The sequence below is a fragment of the Adelges cooleyi genome, unplaced genomic scaffold (assembly GCF_023614345.1).
Source record: "Adelges cooleyi isolate 19-005CV unplaced genomic scaffold, UGA_ACOO_1.1 ACOO_flye_CR_arks_rails_tigmint_CR_PRNA_23, whole genome shotgun sequence".
In the NCBI taxonomy this organism is placed as follows: Eukaryota; Metazoa; Arthropoda; class Insecta; order Hemiptera; family Adelgidae; genus Adelges; species Adelges cooleyi.
The window spans coordinates 10130337-10148104 of record NW_026095893.1 but is presented as its reverse complement, the minus strand read 5'-3'; the positions used below and the strand labels follow the sequence as shown (position 1 = coordinate 10148104).

Below are 17768 nucleotides of genomic sequence, written 5' to 3'. Positions count from 1 at the left end.
ACCACAATATTATTGTGTCGGTAAGACAATGTGCGTGCTGAAAATTTTGACAGATAGTAGCCTAATAAAACGAACAGAAAAAACAGGTCTATTTTTTTCGCCATTAATGAAAAATGCAAAGTAAGGAAGGTGAAAAAACATATTTTATTGTTACTTTAAATTGTTTCGTTTTTTTTATTGGACGCATTGTGTTTAGCTAAAATGGTATCGTGTGTTTCCCTAGCACAACAAATCGTAAGTGTATAGTTTTATGAGTGACTTATAAACGCGCTTCATGCGTTTTAATATTTGTTTACTTCAATTCCGACGTTAGCTGTTGCAAATAAAATATACGATGAATTAAAAAACGATAGAACTTATTAGTAGAGCTATAGAGACTTTTGGATTATTGAAATTATACAGAATGATAGAGCACAATACATGGTAGCATTGTTTATTGTATGTTTATAATTTAATCGTTTAAAATTAAAATTTGATTAATCAATAAATCTTGCTTAATAGTCAATGTTAAACATTTAAAACAGTGGATAGTTTCCAAATGGCGGTTTTTTTAAAAATGTTATCCTAAAATAGTATCTTTCAGATACCATTTCCGAGCATTAGAATTGCTACATGAATGAATCGGCTTAGTGGTTTGAAAGATATCGTGAGTTCAGACATCAAAAGTGAAAACACATCCCTCTAAAACCAATACCCTTTCAACTCCACAAAGAAGCTAAAAATGATTTCTTAACACTTATACATATATAAAAAAATTGTTCAACTATAATGTAGTGTCAGAATACTAAATTATGTAAAATTACGTATAATAATAATTGAAGGAGAAGAAAAAATATATATTTTATGTCATGTTTGTAGTTTACTAATAGAAATAAAAATGCATAGTGTGAAATATACCTATCTTTCATAATAACCTTATGAACTTAAGATTTGAAATGGTAAAATTCATAGTTTAATAACTTTTTAAATGAAGAACAATTTACTGAAATTTTCAATTGGATTTGAATAATCAGTTTTGGATAATTATTTTTAAAGTTATTTAAGTTAAAGATTTTGACGAGAGGAAAGAAAGAGAGAAGTGTTATTGTTATCAGCGCGTTATTATTCAAATGCACTCTACCTCCCGTCCTAAAATTTGTACTTAATAATTTTTAAAGTAATTACTCAAAACTGGTTATCGAACAGTTAAAATTTTTAGAAAATTATTTTAATTTGTTGAAAGTTAAGACAATTTACAGAGTGATTATTAATTTTTAACAGTCAATATCTTATTGGGTTTAATTATTAATTGCATTTGTTTTTCATAGTGTTTTTATATGATGTGATCTCAATTTCTCACAATTTTTTATGTTCCTACCCTCCTCTTAAACTTATTATTTCTATAGCAACTTTTAAAACTAAATGGTTTTAAATTAAGAATAAATGTACTAAACATTTTGACTGGTCGATAACTAGTTTTGGATAACATTTTTTATTTTATTGAAGTTTTAAGTTTAAGGCAGGGGGGAAGGTGGAGTGTAGTATTATTTTTATTTGCGCGCACTTCCCAACCGCACTTTCCCTCCTGGCCAAACTTTTAAACCTTTATTATAATATTAAAATTAGTTGTTCAAAACTGGTTATTAACCAATTAAAATGTTTAGTATATTATTCTCAATTGAAAAAGTTAATAAAATGTATACTTTATCATGTAAGCTTTAAAAGTTGCGATTAAAAAAAAACTAAGTTAGAAGAGGGTAAAAACAAACAAATTTTGAAAAATTAAAATAACATTGTATAAAAACAATTTGAAGAAAAAAAATGTCTTATTACACCGTATGAGATATTGAGTGGTTCACAATAAAATGATCACCTTCACCCTGAATACTTTATCATAAAAAATAGTATGTTCGTAGGGTTTTAAAACAAACAAATAATTATATTGTTGAAAAATATATCAAATCAGGCTAACATTTTTTAACATCAAAAGTATATATTTTAAGATAATGACTGGGTAACTAACCAATCACTCTGTATACACTTTTAAGATTTACCCTTTGAAACCAAAAGTATAGCATTGTAAATTATTAGTTTAATGTGTGTAGTGTTCGCCACTGTAACGACTTTTTGAATGAGCTACCTACTGTACGTTATGTTTAAAAATATTATGAACTGTTTTTTCTGAACATAAATCTTGTAAGTATACGGCAATAAAATTAATATGTGTATCAACATATATGTATATTATACAGCGTACTGTTGTATAGTTTATAAATTTGTGTTATAAATTATATATTAATATATTGTAGGGTTTTAAAATAATGTAATATACGTACTTACTATATGCATATATCGTTAAGAATTGGGCCATACATAATATTAAGTAGACAACGCACATTTAAACTGTGTACTTTCAAAACAGTTACTATAGCATTAATATATTTTATAAAAGCAACAACCATGAAAGAGGCTGAGCTTTAATATAAATGAAAACTTATTTACTACATTTTTATCATTGATTAGTTAGTTAGTGAATGTATAATATAAATTATAGTAAAATGTATTATGTATTTTTGTTTACTTATATTTCACGGTCAATATACCGTAATATATACATACAAAGCAGTAAATCCTATTTTTTTTTTCGTGGATGATACCAGCTGTTAAGTACTACATTTTTAACATTGTTTAGCTGAACTGAAGCAATTTGGGCTCTGTTATCACCCCGTCGCCGTTGAACTCAAATTTCAGTCAAAATCCTAATTTGAAAAGTGATTTGTACTCGTAAACAACTAGTAAATGCAACATTACAACGGTTAATCTCAAAAGGTTATGGTACCATAGTTTTTAGAGATATTGATATTCGCTCATGTAAATAAGTAGACAGACTCTTCATTCGAAGATTTTTTTAGTTTTTAAACATGTTAATTATACTATAGCACGACGTGTTGATAATTCAGAAGTATATAATTTATAAAGAATGTTTGGTTATAATATCATTCATCACCTTCCGAGAAATATTTTCTAGAAAGCAATTGCTGAAGTGTATTTATCACCCTGAGTCCTGAGATTTATGCTTTATCATGTCTATGGGCTAGAACTCGTAGAGTTCAACGAGTTCCACTAACTACTAAATTGATTTTAATGCATTTGTATTTGACACTTATTATTGTTTAGTATTTTTTTTTAATTGTCTCGTTAATTTATGACATTTATAGTAATAAACAATATTTTAGAGATACCTGGAATGCACTTCCATCAGTTGGAATTTCATTAAGATTTAAAACTTCGTTACATGAAACATGGTTTTAAACACATATTATGTAAAATAATGACTTTAGAAACAACTTTACTTGTAGCTCTAAAATTTGAATTAAAAATGTATTTTAGAGACACACAATCAGCTGATCGGATAACTCTATCCCTGTGGTATGAAAAACCATAGAGATGTATTGATAACTATTGATACTAATGGTAATCATAATTAAACATTTTAATTAATTAAAAACGTGTTCTGTCGGATCAAATTGTGAATCTAAACCTTTCTCGAATCAACTTAATCGCGCACACAAACTTTCATAAAAATCTGTGCAGCCGTTTAGAAGGAGTTTGCATACTTACACACGGACAGAATAAATTTATATATAAAGAGATATATATATGTATATATAAAGTTTTACGTTTTACTTTAACATTAATATATTAGGCATGTGGTAAAAATACTTATACAATAAGTACAATACTTGTACTTGTACGTATACAGGGTTATCATTTTAACATAAAACACTAATTTTCTGGAAAAAATATTTACCATTTTAAGTATTTTCCAAAGTGCTATTACCTTTTGAAACTTAAATGGGGATTTATATATTCAATTAAATTTTTAAATTAAGAATAATTAACTACAAATTTTGATAGGTCGATAACCAGCTTTGAATAATAATTTTAAAGTATTGAGGTTAAAATGTATGACGGGAGATGTAGTGCGGTTGAGTAATGCGCAAAGATAAAAATAACACTTCACTACGCTCCTCCTTTCATCCAGTCGCATATTTTAAACTTAAATTACTTTAAAAGTAATTATTTAAAACTGGTTATTGACTAGTCAAAATGTTCAATAAATTATTTTTTTAAAAAGCTAAATAAATATGTACGTTCTATTAACTATTTTAATAGCTATTTACGTTACAAAAGTTGATAATGGTTTAGAAAATACTTAAAAATGTAAGCATTTGGTAACTTAATTAACTATAACTATTGTGTAATAACATAAAAAAATGTTTTAAAAAAGAAAAACTACACAATTTTACTTATTTTCCGACAAAATGAATGTCTTACATTTAAATTTATCGCCGATACTCATTTCTCAGATGCCTATTAAAGTTAATTAAAACGTTTACAAATTATAACAGTTAAGTTGTCGGACTCGGAATGGATAAGTTACTTACTACCGAAATGCCGATTTTCGTTTACACAGCTGACATACATAGTATTTTACTGAGAAGCTTTTAAGCTTATAAAACAATTAAAAAATTCAGTTACGAAAATTATAATAGTTCTATACTTCACCAAAAAAAAAAAAAAATATATTTATTTTACTATTTTAGCTTCCTATAATAATATAACAGCTATAATTACTGGAAAAATGAAATTTATTAAAATAAAAAAATACTACAACCAAATAAGTTCTACCAATTATTTAATAATACTTTTCAACACAAAGTATTATTTTTATTCTAATAAAACAATTTTAATTAATAATTTTAACTGGATGATTTTTATAAAATTATAAAAAGGTTCTATAGGTACACTCTATATTTGCTCTATATTAGGATTTATATGTGAAGAAAATTTAAAAATTACTTTCCCTGAAAGTGAAAAAATTGATAATACACTACAGTGGTACTCTTTCATTCCGCTTCCACGATACCTGTATTGTATATAGAAAAATCAATGACCTCGACAATAAACTGGTTTAACGCAGGAATTGAAAATAAAGTAGGTAGTTTGAAATTGATCCTAAGAACAAATAAAAATAATACAAATATGATACGTTATGTGGATGGGTGAATATTTGAAAATGTGAACAAGGCAACCAAACTGCAACAAATGATTAATATATCAATGCCATATAATTTATGTGAAACAATAATTAATATTTTTTTCCACCCGCACTTAAAACTAAAATGCGAAAGTCAATATTATAGTTTTTTTACTATGCCGCAAAATTTTAACTTAGTGCCGTAAATAATAATAATCAAACAAATTATCTAAATGTTTCAATTAATATGAAATGCAAACTTTAATAATGAACTGAATGACATTTACATCCATGTCTTAAAACTTGAAATATTTCCCCTGATAATTTGTCGATTTTGATTATCTTTCAAGAAACGAAACGCGCATTTGTGCGTGGATAATAAATGTATAGTTTAAGTGTAAAATTAATAATTATATAGTTATAACCATTATTTTTTCATAAGACATCAACAACAAATTATATATTATATTGGTTTTTAAAAACTTCTTCTCAATTTGAAAAGAAATGCTAAGGGTGGACAATATCGTGTTCTCGGTAATATTCGAGTTCTGAGTTTTTTTTTTTAATTTGATATCTTCTACGTGTGTTACGATATTGTTTTACCAAACCAACAGCTTAATATAGATAGTTAAGAAAACAAAAGTCTTTTAGGATTACTCGTGTTTTAAGTACAAATGTAAAAATGTTCTGTATATTTGATTTCTACTTTGGTTTATTTATTTGTTTCATGGTGAAAAAAATTACAGCAATATTATGTCGTTGTTGCCGCAAAAAAACCTATGTGCCAATTTATGATTTTGAGATGTTGGTATCCCTGGATACAAACAAATAATAAGCAATCATATGATAAAATCTCCAACGTGCTGTCTCCATTTTAGAATAAATGAAAAATAAAAAAAATAAAACCTCCTATGTGTTACTTACACGTTTTAGTGTCTCCTTAAAAAATAGGTTTTAGCACATAGGAGTTGTTTTCGAGGCAACGACGATGTGCTTAAGTTCGCTTGTGACAAACTTGGTCACTAATTCACGTATTAGCTAGCTTATATAGAGTAAATTAATTTCATTTAATTTAATTTCATAAAATATCATATTATTGTGTCTACTTTTATTTAAGTTAAAGGAAGTGAAAACAAAAAATAATTTATAATACAGTCAGAATTGTGCATTATTCGAATAAAACGCTATCTAAATAATCAGCCAGATAACATATTACTCAAGTAAACATGATTCAAATACATTTTATACATATTATTTAAACAGTTTGTAAGTGTTTTTTTAAATTAATTAAATGTTAAGACATAATTTTGTATGAATTTAATATATACTATACAAATAAATTGTGTGTATAAACATTTACAAAATATACAAAACCGTTATACTAATTCTTAGAAAAACAATTTTTATTCAAAAAAACTGTAAAAAAATTATTTGAATAAGAATTTGCACAACACTGAAAACAGTAAGCAGTAAAAATAAATTTAACGTTACATAAAAGAAAATGTCCATATAATGAACTATGTGAAGCATAGTAAATATGTTGCATAAATATTCATTATAAAAATTAATTTAATAAATTTACTCCCCTGTAAAATTTGATTATTATAATTAATTTAAAAAAAAAACAATAATTGGGACAGAATTTCTAAAGAAAAGTTAAAACGTTTATATAAATATTATTTTTTATTGTACGTATCATTTTTACAAATCACCATACTGTGCAGCTGCTCACAAAGAGAAAAATTTGTAAAATCTGATTTATTATAATTCTTAAATATTTAATACAGCTTCATAGTTACACACAAAAAATATTTACCTCATTACATATTTTTATCAATGAAAAAATTATTATTATTTATTGTTCCTTTTATACTTTTTTTTATAGTTGAACCTAATTGTTTCGTGTTTCTCCTCTTTCTAAAAAAAACTTGAACGTAATGTTGTTGCGCAATACCTTTTAAGTGTCCAATTGTTTGGGTTTAATATTTTTTTCTTTTAATGATACATGTTGACTGTATGTTAAATCATTATTATAACATATTGTGTGATAATAGTTAAATGTAATAATTAGAATTGCTGAAGCGATACAAACGCTCGGCTTGGTGTCTAGTTATACAAAGTATATACTATATACATACATATGTGTACTGTGAATATGTGTATAGATCAGTCAGGTATACGGTTAAAATGTACTAAATATACTGCTGGGGACTTTGGCAACGCAGCCCATGTGTGTGTGGTGTGGGGAAAAAATAGGTATAAATTCATGCACAAAAAAACGAGAGAAAAAAATAGCCACCACCTTGTTTCCACCCCGACTGTGTATGTTCCCATAAGTCACGTCCGGATTGCGCCGCCGCCACCAGGGTGGTTTACGGAGTGTAGGCGGGGCGACGGTTTGTGCGCACTCTCAGAGGCCTGAGCACACACGCGCTCGTTCAAAACTATAATAAAAATAATAATAAAAAAATCTCCCCTAATCTATGCAAGCCACGCCATGACGCCCCCGTCGTTTCCACTCGCATCTCGGCGAGAGATGACCCAGGGAAAACCGTCACAATCAGCGAGCAGAGGGTTTTATCAAAGTGTGTGTTTGGGTGTGAGTACGAGAGAGATCAAAATGGCTCTCCGCAATATAGCACGGCCGTCCATATAATACACACACAGGCGTTCGCACACATTTGATAGCTAATGGCAAACTTTACCCTAGCGATATTATGCGCGCCGCTGAGGATAAGGGTTGGCCAAAAAGGGAGGAAACATACGCGTTCGGCCTGGATAATATATTCGATTGTGGCCCAATACCGTATATTAGCGGCACACGACACATCCAAGTCGTTTGTCAAAAAATGGCGATTTCAACGAAAATATACGATTTACTGTCAGTTTCCGTTATTCGATATTTTAATCTCTATGAATAATAGGACCGCCGAGATTAATTTATTTATCTCTCTCCCCTCTATTTACAAAAATAACACAAAGTCCCATTTCGCTTTTACTGTAATCATAGAGGCCAGCTTTAAATGTCGATGAATTTTATGTTACCGCGTAGTTTCACCCCATACTCGCTATGTACGCAAAATTCCCACAACTCACGAACGTGAAGTTAACTCATAAAAATACAGACTACTATGTCAAATAGGCAACTAGTCTGATGAAAATTTGAAAAAGTCTTTGAATAGTAGAACTATATCCACGTTATATATATTATATTTAGTTAAAATTAGGACTTGTTAAAGTGCATCAAAATATATAAGCAAACATATTATAAACTGCACTTTTCTTTTAATTTATAAAAAAAAAAAGTCTACCCCTATTTCATTTCTATATGTAGGTTTAGTCAAGTCTTTGAACGCAGTAACCTATGAATACATAAATACATATTTATTCCAGTGTATTCAACAGTATTTCTAATTCTACCCCGAGAAAGCTCGGTTTGTGTGAGTGGAAGGGTTGTAATAACGACTGTAATAATGACAATAATAATAATGTTTCTCAACTATAATATTACACTGATAAAACTATACAGCAACAAATAAAATAATCTTGTTGGTTTACAAGTTACAATTATTTATCAACATTATACACCTACATTGTTGTAAATAGTATGTATAGAATGTGATGATATAGCGAGACATTCTACACAATACTCCACAATAATTATTACAGTTCTAACAATTATAACGTTGGTTGTATCGTCCAATTATTGTAGATTTTTTTAGTTTATATAAATGCACGGTAAAGGACTGTCAGAACAATTTCTGTTGTCAATTAATTTAGTTAAACGTTCGATGCCAAAGGCTTTGACAGATGATGCGTGACACAAAAAGTAATATTTTGATAATGGTTTTCGGCCATTTCTGTGTTGTGTAAAAATATCTGCAGTAGTACTGCATTATTCCAAGTATGAGTGCATTGAATAAAAACCGAAGCTAAAATTAATTTACAAAAACAAAATTAAGCGTAAATGATAATAATAGTATAATTTGTTTTACATTTTTTATCTCTTCCCAAATACACTACTTGTACCGCCAACCGAATATGAAATCTGTACAGATATACCATGTTAAATTAATACTTCAAGAGTTTCACTTGACATTTTTTCAAATAATTTATATGAATACGTCTATATATGGATAGTTATTGGATAGTTTTCAAAGCATTTATTAAATCTATAACTGATTTAATCACTGGAAAATGATTTGACGCGAATATGTGGACAGTAAAATTCTAGCAAAATATTCAGGCGTTATAATATTTACCAGTACATCATAAACCATGTAGGTACATTTTGTGCAGTATAAAATCAGTATACCCATAGATTTAAAAAGTTATGAAATGTATGCGTTACCATTTAAGTTTCAAAAGTTGCTATCAAAAAAACTAAGTTGGGAGGGAGGTAAAAAAAAAAAAATTGTGAGAAATTGAGATCACATTGTATAAAAACATTATGGAAATTAAAAATTCAATTATTGATTAAAACTAGTGAGATACTGAGTGGTTCGCAATAAGTTGGTCATCCTGTATTAATATTATGTTGTCGATTGTTAATACTCAAGTTAATTACACGTTTACTATCATATTTTAATTTTTTCTTTGCATCAAACTTTATAATATGTAGAATTGAAGTTTATAAATGGACTATCTAAGCAGTATGCTATTTTAATTTATCTAACATGGTATAAATAAACCAAGCATAATAAAAATTATATAACAGCCAACTCTTTTACTTCCATGTTAATGTGACCGCAATGTATACAGCCAGTATTTATTGATTTTGGTATAGTGGTATTAATAAAATAATTTAATTCATTGTTATAAATACAGAAAGCAATAATTTATTATAAAAACCGATCCAATTAAAAAAATGCCAAATGTAAGTGGTAAATGATAAGAATTTGGCAAATTGAATATCACATATAGTTGGGACCCTATTTAAAATTAGCTTAAATTAACTAAATGTTTAAGTTAACGATTTAACTAAATGTTCAGTCAAAAATACTATTTATTAGCCAAGTCGCAACTAAAAAATTTTGGTGGGCACATTAATAGTTTTCAGTATGCACGTACCAGTTTATATCCGAATTACATAATATTATTATAAATATTGTTTTTATAATTATTATTATATTACTCGGTAAAAAAAAATGTTCGAGCTATTTGTAACTGCTGAGATAAGTCCGATCGAGAAAACTCAATAGAGTCGTGGTGAATTTTTTACATGAAACGATTTATAACATTTATACAGTATTATAATATTTTATTTCAATTTACCGGTCATCAATAATAATCGTGGGCGGTGAGACGTGGAGGTGGCGGAGGCGTGGCCGCGGACTGCAGGTGTCCAGGTGCCCGTATCATCTCCACCTCTACCAGCACGTCAAGACTTTAACTTGGTCTGCCTCGATGAGGTGACGGTTAGGTTAGGTCAGGAATGAAGAGACGCGACGTCGGCCGTGCCGGCAGCAGACGGTCGACTATATCGTGTGTAGTTTGTCTCGTTCGTTTCTTTTTTTCTTTCAAATTATTATTATTATTTTTTTTTTTTACAACGGCCCGACTCGCGTTAAAAATAAAACCACTCGTGTCTGACGGCCGAACAAGAGGCGGCGTTGGCATTGGGCGGTGAACGGGGTGCGGGTAAAACTCATCGCCAGACGATTCGCGGCAAATATTAACAATATTATTATTTTATTTTTTTACTCTGCATAAACGGCCGGGCCGTAACGTCAAGTAATTTATATAATGCGTATACATACTCACGCAATCGGCCCGAATGATAACATGCAATAATCATATTATTAGGCTTCAGTCTTAAGACAGTTAATGAGAATCGCACAGCCACTGAAAGCCGTTACGATTGCACTGTCGACCGCAGTACATAAATTAATATGAATTTTACTTTTGAACTGGCGTTTGTATACTTTTAATTTTTATACTAGAACTATTAATTATGGTTAGAAAATCGTTATTTATTCAAAACGAATATAATATAAATCCACACGTACATTATAGGTATACCTACAATTGTCAGTACAACATTAAGCTGTGCCAATGTGTTGAGCTAAGCTAAGGTTTGCGTGCAAGCGTCTATAGACATTTTATTATTAATAAAGAGTGCAGTTATTTTTTAACATATCCTTTTATATATATATATATATATATATAAAAAAAATACTCCGTATCGAAGACAGAAACTGAACATGAGCTAAGGAAAACCGGCTCCATAACAATAATAATTGGACCTCTCACAGTATTTGCATACTCCGCGTATCCTACCTATATGTACGCCTATGCTAAGTGGCCAATGTCTATTAAAAAAAATTACTTAAGTCTATTCAACAAAATTTTAAACTCAACACAAAAAAATTAAACAATCAAACACAATTAACCGTGATTTTAAGAAAGTACGTTTAAAACACATTTCATGACAGTAGCTAATTTTTAGTAGGATAACATAATTATTAATAAGTACCTTATAATTTTGATAAATGTTAATACCAAATTAAAGAACTACGGTATTACATTTATGAGGACATATATTATGTGAAAGGTGAATGACTTACTAGTGCAGAGCTTAACTATTGCCCGCCACTGAACTGCGTGTAGGCCCCGCAGGTAATGCAAAATCAATGTCTGCACTACCCATGCATAAGTGATATGCCAATGCGGTTATCGTATACTTTATAATAACTGTAACATACAAAATTTGTATTATTTTTTATTTACTTGGTATCGAATTTGGGATATTAAAAACTATAGCATTCAGCGTATGCCACTTGAAGTTAGGTATTTATGACAAAAATAGAGTCATCATATTATACGAATTACCATGCAAACATATTATGATAGTATAATTTAAAATAGATAGTCAAATGGTATGCGTCCTTTATTAATTTTTGTTATATTATATTTGCGTGCATGACAGTCCTAGTATACTACTACGTGTGTTATAATGCACTTACGGTGCTAACACTTGCTAATTGAGTGTGTTTCATTGCCGTCTAATTAATTATTACTACATTATTTTAAATAACTAATTCATGACGTGCACACAGGTATCATTGCTTAAAAGGATTAATTAACGAAAAGTGGAAAAGTAAAATACGACGGTTATAGTAATTAAACCCCACTGTTTCGGCCAACCGTTCATGGATGGGTGTGGCACAAATAAGTCTACAATATTAAAATAATTGTAAAATTTAATTTATAGCTAATATTTTGTTTCTAGCCTTTTAAGTTTGACACCAACGACCTGTTGTTAAATTAAAATTTATCTTTTTGCTTTAATTTCCCCATGAGGATAACCAGATGAAATAAAAAGAAAAACAGCTATAAGATTGATTTGTGTTTCTATTTTAGTAAAACAATTTGTGAGGCGTCAAAAATTACGTACAAATATCGTTTTTAATTTATTATGTTTAGAAGAAGACAAGTGATTGAACTTTCTACTTATAGCACTGACGAGAAATTATATTATGCATTATATCGATAAAAGTCTGAATATAATGTATAAATAATAATAATAATATAATAATAATAATAATGATATAATGATAAAAATAATACTACACTCCACCCTTCTTCCGCTAAATCTAACTTCTGACTGAAAAAAAAAATACAAAAACTTTCAGTTATTATTTTATTATAAAAATGAAAAATGTCTCACGTAGGTTAATTTTTCAAAATTTTAGTGTACAATCAATAAATTAGGGGTTACCTTTAACTTTGAACACACCGTAGGTATACTAATATTATTATGTAAGCATACGCTGTGTTTCGTATGAACGAGTTATTGCCCCGCCGGGAGACGAGTTTGGCTATAAATCAGATATTATATGTATTATGCGTTTTGCAGTTTTTCAACATTTCAGAGTGTTAAGTGCACACACCGGTCGGGGTATGATCCTTTTTGCGATTCGTGAAATGCACAGAATTTTATAACGTTTCCATTATATTACATCAAGTGCGATTATTGGATTGCCAACTAGTTATTTCCGAGATAGTTTTATGACTCTTAGTCTTCGGTCTGCTGATGAAAACAGCCTCGTTAATAGCCAATTGGTCTATAATAATATATTTATACCTTCGAGCATCGATCACTTTAATATGTTATCTTTATGTGTATTGAAATGTAACAACCAAGTACACATCTATGCAACTTTATTTACAAGATATAGTTTATCATCTTGCTCTTTGAAAAAAAAGGAATATCTATACACGCACTTACTACTTCACAATTATGTTAATGGACATTGCATCGTAAAGGTTAGTCATGTAATAAATATAATATAGGTACATAAAAATAACTTTTTTAATATAATTATTATTGGGGTCGTTAAAATAATACTAATTATAATTTGCTTAACATTTTTAATTAAAGCGCTCGATGAAAAATAAAACTAAGCTCTTCTAAAAATGTTAAGCCTATTTTTCAATAATCTTGTTGTTCAGTTCTTTTATTTTAGGCATGCTGGTTAAAAATGATGGTACACAGTAATATGACATATCAAATATCTACAATATGAAAATAGTATCTACAATATAAAATTAATGGTTGTACATAAATTAATCATTAGGAAGTAATAAATAAAGTCCGAATGTTTAAAGAATTTGATGATTTTATTGGTAACTAATGCAGATGATAAATATTATATAGTACCGAATGAGTATTTATACTTAGATTAATATTAAAGAAGAATGAGAGTATAGGGTGGTTTTCCTACAATTAATGTATAAATCCACATTCACTACTCACAGTGAAAGATAATGATAATTTAGATTACACAAAAAACCTTTTATTTTCAATGTTTCATATTTTACCATCAAGTAGGTGAAGCAAATATTTTGCGGGGTACCTATTTAAAAAATATCTATAATTATTGTATTATTGGGTTCGATTTTTTTAAGTATATTTTGTATTTTTAAAGGTTAAATAATTCTTCTTAATAATATTAATAATTAAATTAAATCAATAAATAAATAAATAAATAAATATATATATATATATATATATATATATATATATATAAATAAGTTATTTTAAATATTATAAAAATTAAAACCATGGGAAGGGTTACTAATGAGCGCTTTCTTTCTTCAAAATTATATTCTTGTACTTATTCATACACTTAACACATATGCTTATTATACAGATTGTAATAATATAGGATTATTATTCCTTCTTAAAAAAAAAAAATTTTTTTTGATAATCTATTTTTTTTAAAAGTCGTTTGATTTAATTTAAAAACTCGCAAAATTACCAAAAAATGTTGACCAATAATAATAATACAAATTTGGCAATTCATTAAAAAAATGCTGATATGGTGGATGTACATGTGTGTATGATGCAATTATTAATGTACGTTGATGGGAATGTATTCATTATTTAGATGGTTGCAGCGTTTTATGAGTTAGTGAGAAACCTCCCCCTGAGCTTTAATCAATATCCACAGAGACCTACCAACGCACACACATGGCAGACAATGTGTAGGGGGCATATAAATTTCACTGTTATTTACATGTTACTGCTGTTGCCTTTTGTATATTTCAAAATGGCCGTTATCCCATTACTATTATTATTACTATGATCGATAGGCGAAAACGCTATCAAATAAATTCAACGATGCCTGTTTCCAATTAAATTATTAAAAATATACCTACTGTCTGCAAAATATGGTATATAATAAAATTTAAAGTAATGATACTAAACTTATGTACAGTATAGTTATGTAGAATATATTCACTATCGCCATAATAGCTAATCGTTACCTAATATCATGAAAACAAATCACAGTGTAACCAAGTGCAATAAGTTCTCACTAAGCACAATTATTGAAATACACTGATACCTAATGCTCGAAAACACTTGATTTTAGAACAGGTAATTTTAACAATTGGACTGTTTCTTTAAACCGCTGAGAAATGCAACGGGTAACCTGTTTAAGTATTGTGTAAAAATGCTTATACTGTTTAAATAGTATAGAACAAAATATAGATTTGAAGTCAATAATGTTATAGTCCAACTCTAAGACAATACATTACAGCTAATCAGATAAATTTGTTTGAGTTTTTTTGTTTTACTACCTAGTGTACTTTTTTCTGATTTTGATCTACGCTATTTTCTCTATAAACGGTTAAATTGAACTCGAGTATTTAAGTAAAATAGTGCATTAACAATATCTCTTTTATTTTTATTTAAAACGCCACTCCTTCACACACGCTTAAGGTGTTGAAGATTGGCTATCAGATTCTCAATAATCTGAAACAAAAACATTAGTGTGCTTTTTTAAAACATTAGGTAATGAGTATAGTTTCAAGTAGCTAATTTTTTTTTGGACTATCGAAGCGTCTATTTACAACTTTTCCCCCCATTATTATAGATCAGTTATTATTTGTCTTATTTGTATGACATAATATTACACTGTATAGCTGTTAAAAAGAAAAAGAACAGCTGTTTAAAAGTGTACGAAAGTTCAAAATAATAACAAAGATAGTTACACGGTTTTTATTGACTTTAACAGTAATATTTGACGATTCCTAAATACTAATAGAAAACTAATGAAAAGTTACACGCGTGGTGTGTTTAATAATTTAATACACCAATGTAGTTTTATTTATTAATGATTCACTTATAAAAGAACCTGATTTTTGTTTTTATATTTAGTTTGTCTAATAATAATTTTAAAAAAATAAGTAAAATAAAAGTTTGGTAAAAGTTTAATAAAAGTTTAGTGTACAAAATACACCAGTGCGTGTAGTTATAAGGGTTAAAATAAAAGAAAGCAAAATCTTTGTACCTTTGCGGGGATCGTCGATGTTGGCGTATCGATGGCGGGAAAACGGCGCAAGTCCATGTCCAGTCGTGGGTGCGTTTTTTTTATTTGACACTGACACTGACTTTGTAATAGATTATTGCAGGCTTCTTTGACTGATACAGTCGGCCGTATTTGAAGATTATAGATTTCCGGGAAGGTGCGCGCGGATCTCAGCGTTTTACGGTAAACGCGGGTACCTACCTACACTAATATATATTCACACTAAAACAGAACTGTATTACTGTGATTATCGATTTTATAGACCGAGTATAATATTTTTATAATAAATAATATTATTAAAAACGACGGAGGCAACTTCGGCGGCGGCGGCGGCGGCGGCAAACGGACACTTTTTGGCGGCGATGCAATTCGACGACGGCGGCGGTGCATACACAATGCACTGCAGTTGTTGTGCATAAGACGCGACGGCCGCAGACCGGGTTTTGAGTGTACATGCAGTTATTGCGGACCGCGGCGACTGGTGTGCTCTGGAGACGGCGCGGCGGGGGCTTGTCGGTCCGCGGCTAAGTAGGAGAGCGAGACAAAGACGCGGGGACCAGACGCGGGGAAAGAGGAGAACGGCGTGTCCGTGTCCGTGTGCGGGTAAGTTCTCTTTCTTGACGATTTGAATAACACACACACACACACACGCACGGCGGTTACGGCAACTAAAAAACAATACATCTATTCTTGTCCGGGGGCACGGGGAAGGGGGGTCCTTTGGCTTTTCTGTCTTTGTTGCGTTACGCGTTCGTTTGGTTGAGCGCGTTTAAGGGATGCGTTGTCTTTGACGGGAACGCCGAACCGGTTGTGGGCGAAAGTTTTTTTTCTCGCGGCTCGCGTGTGAAACTTGAGAGTGGCCAAAAAGACGCTCAGCGACCGTTCCCCCTTTGAGCCGTGGGGGGATTTTTTCGATTTTAGCTGGAATTTTTTCAACAAAAAAAAGTTCACCCCAGTCGTAACGTGTTACCGCCGTGCGCGACTCGCTTGAAACCGGTTCTCCGTCGTGCGGGGGCGGTAGCGGTCACCCTCGTTTATTGTGGGGGAGCGCGATTTTTTTCCGAATTCCATGGGAACTGGAGTGCATGGGAATTCTTCAATGAATTTTGACGGTAACCGGCCGGGAAAAAAGAAATCTTGGAAAATAGTTTCACCCTCACCAGATGAAGTTCAATAGCAAGTTTTTTTTTCAAAAACTGGTTAATAATATATTATCAAACTTGCCGCATCGTCTACGTGGCCTGTAGCTAGTTATTTTTTTTTTACCATTTTATTTGGCCCCTGTTTCCCACAGTGTATATGTATCAAAACCGTTTGTTATTTTTAAGCGACTTAGAACTACAAATACAAGGATATTAAATTGTATGATTAAGAATGAGGTATCCGGGTATGAAATAGGTTTTGTACTTGTAAACAAACAACAATCTGGCAACAACTACTCGAATAACTCAAAACTCTTTAGTTTTTATATGAGTTTTCAAAATGGTTTTGACTTAGGTTCTTTTTTAATTACAATTTAATTATAAGGTATCAAGTATAATTATTTACTTATAATTCATTTATTCCAATTATTTGGTCCAAGTATTGTGTCCCTATAATATTATATAACTTATAGTATAATAATATTTATATAATAAACATTTTTTCTTTGTTTTTTGAGCATACTATAGAGAACAACATTGACTTTAAGGTAAAACGTATATTTTTTCTATAACATAATATGATTAAACGAAGTATTTAAGTTGTACGTCTTAGTATATAACTAAGGCTGCATGTGGAAAAAAATGTTGGTTTTTATATTGTGACTTTATGTATTAAAATGTAATTCTTCCTCATTTATGCTATTAGGTATACAAAATAAATAATGATACAAATAGTACAGTAAACGTTTTTCCAACAATGAGAGTTCCCATTTTTTTTTTCTGAACTTG

General features: G+C 29.8%; 1 protein-coding gene across 2 annotated transcripts in view; it reads right to left on the bottom strand.

The window, feature by feature from the left end:
• The window catches only part of LOC126835490 (zinc finger protein 236-like), a 93774-nt gene extending 77479 nt beyond the window's left edge, over nt 1-16295 (bottom strand). Inside the window, exons 1-2 of one of the 2 annotated variants that reach the window (XM_050568118.1) lie at nt 15820-16295; nt 11587-11713 (exon numbers count right to left, since the gene is read on the bottom strand). The gene's annotated coding sequence lies outside the window, so the exon portion shown is untranslated. The remainder of the gene's footprint in view (nt 1-11586; nt 11714-15819) is intronic. The other variant, XM_050568120.1, reaches the window with a different exon arrangement.
• Nucleotides 16296-17768: the final 1473 nt, after the last annotated feature.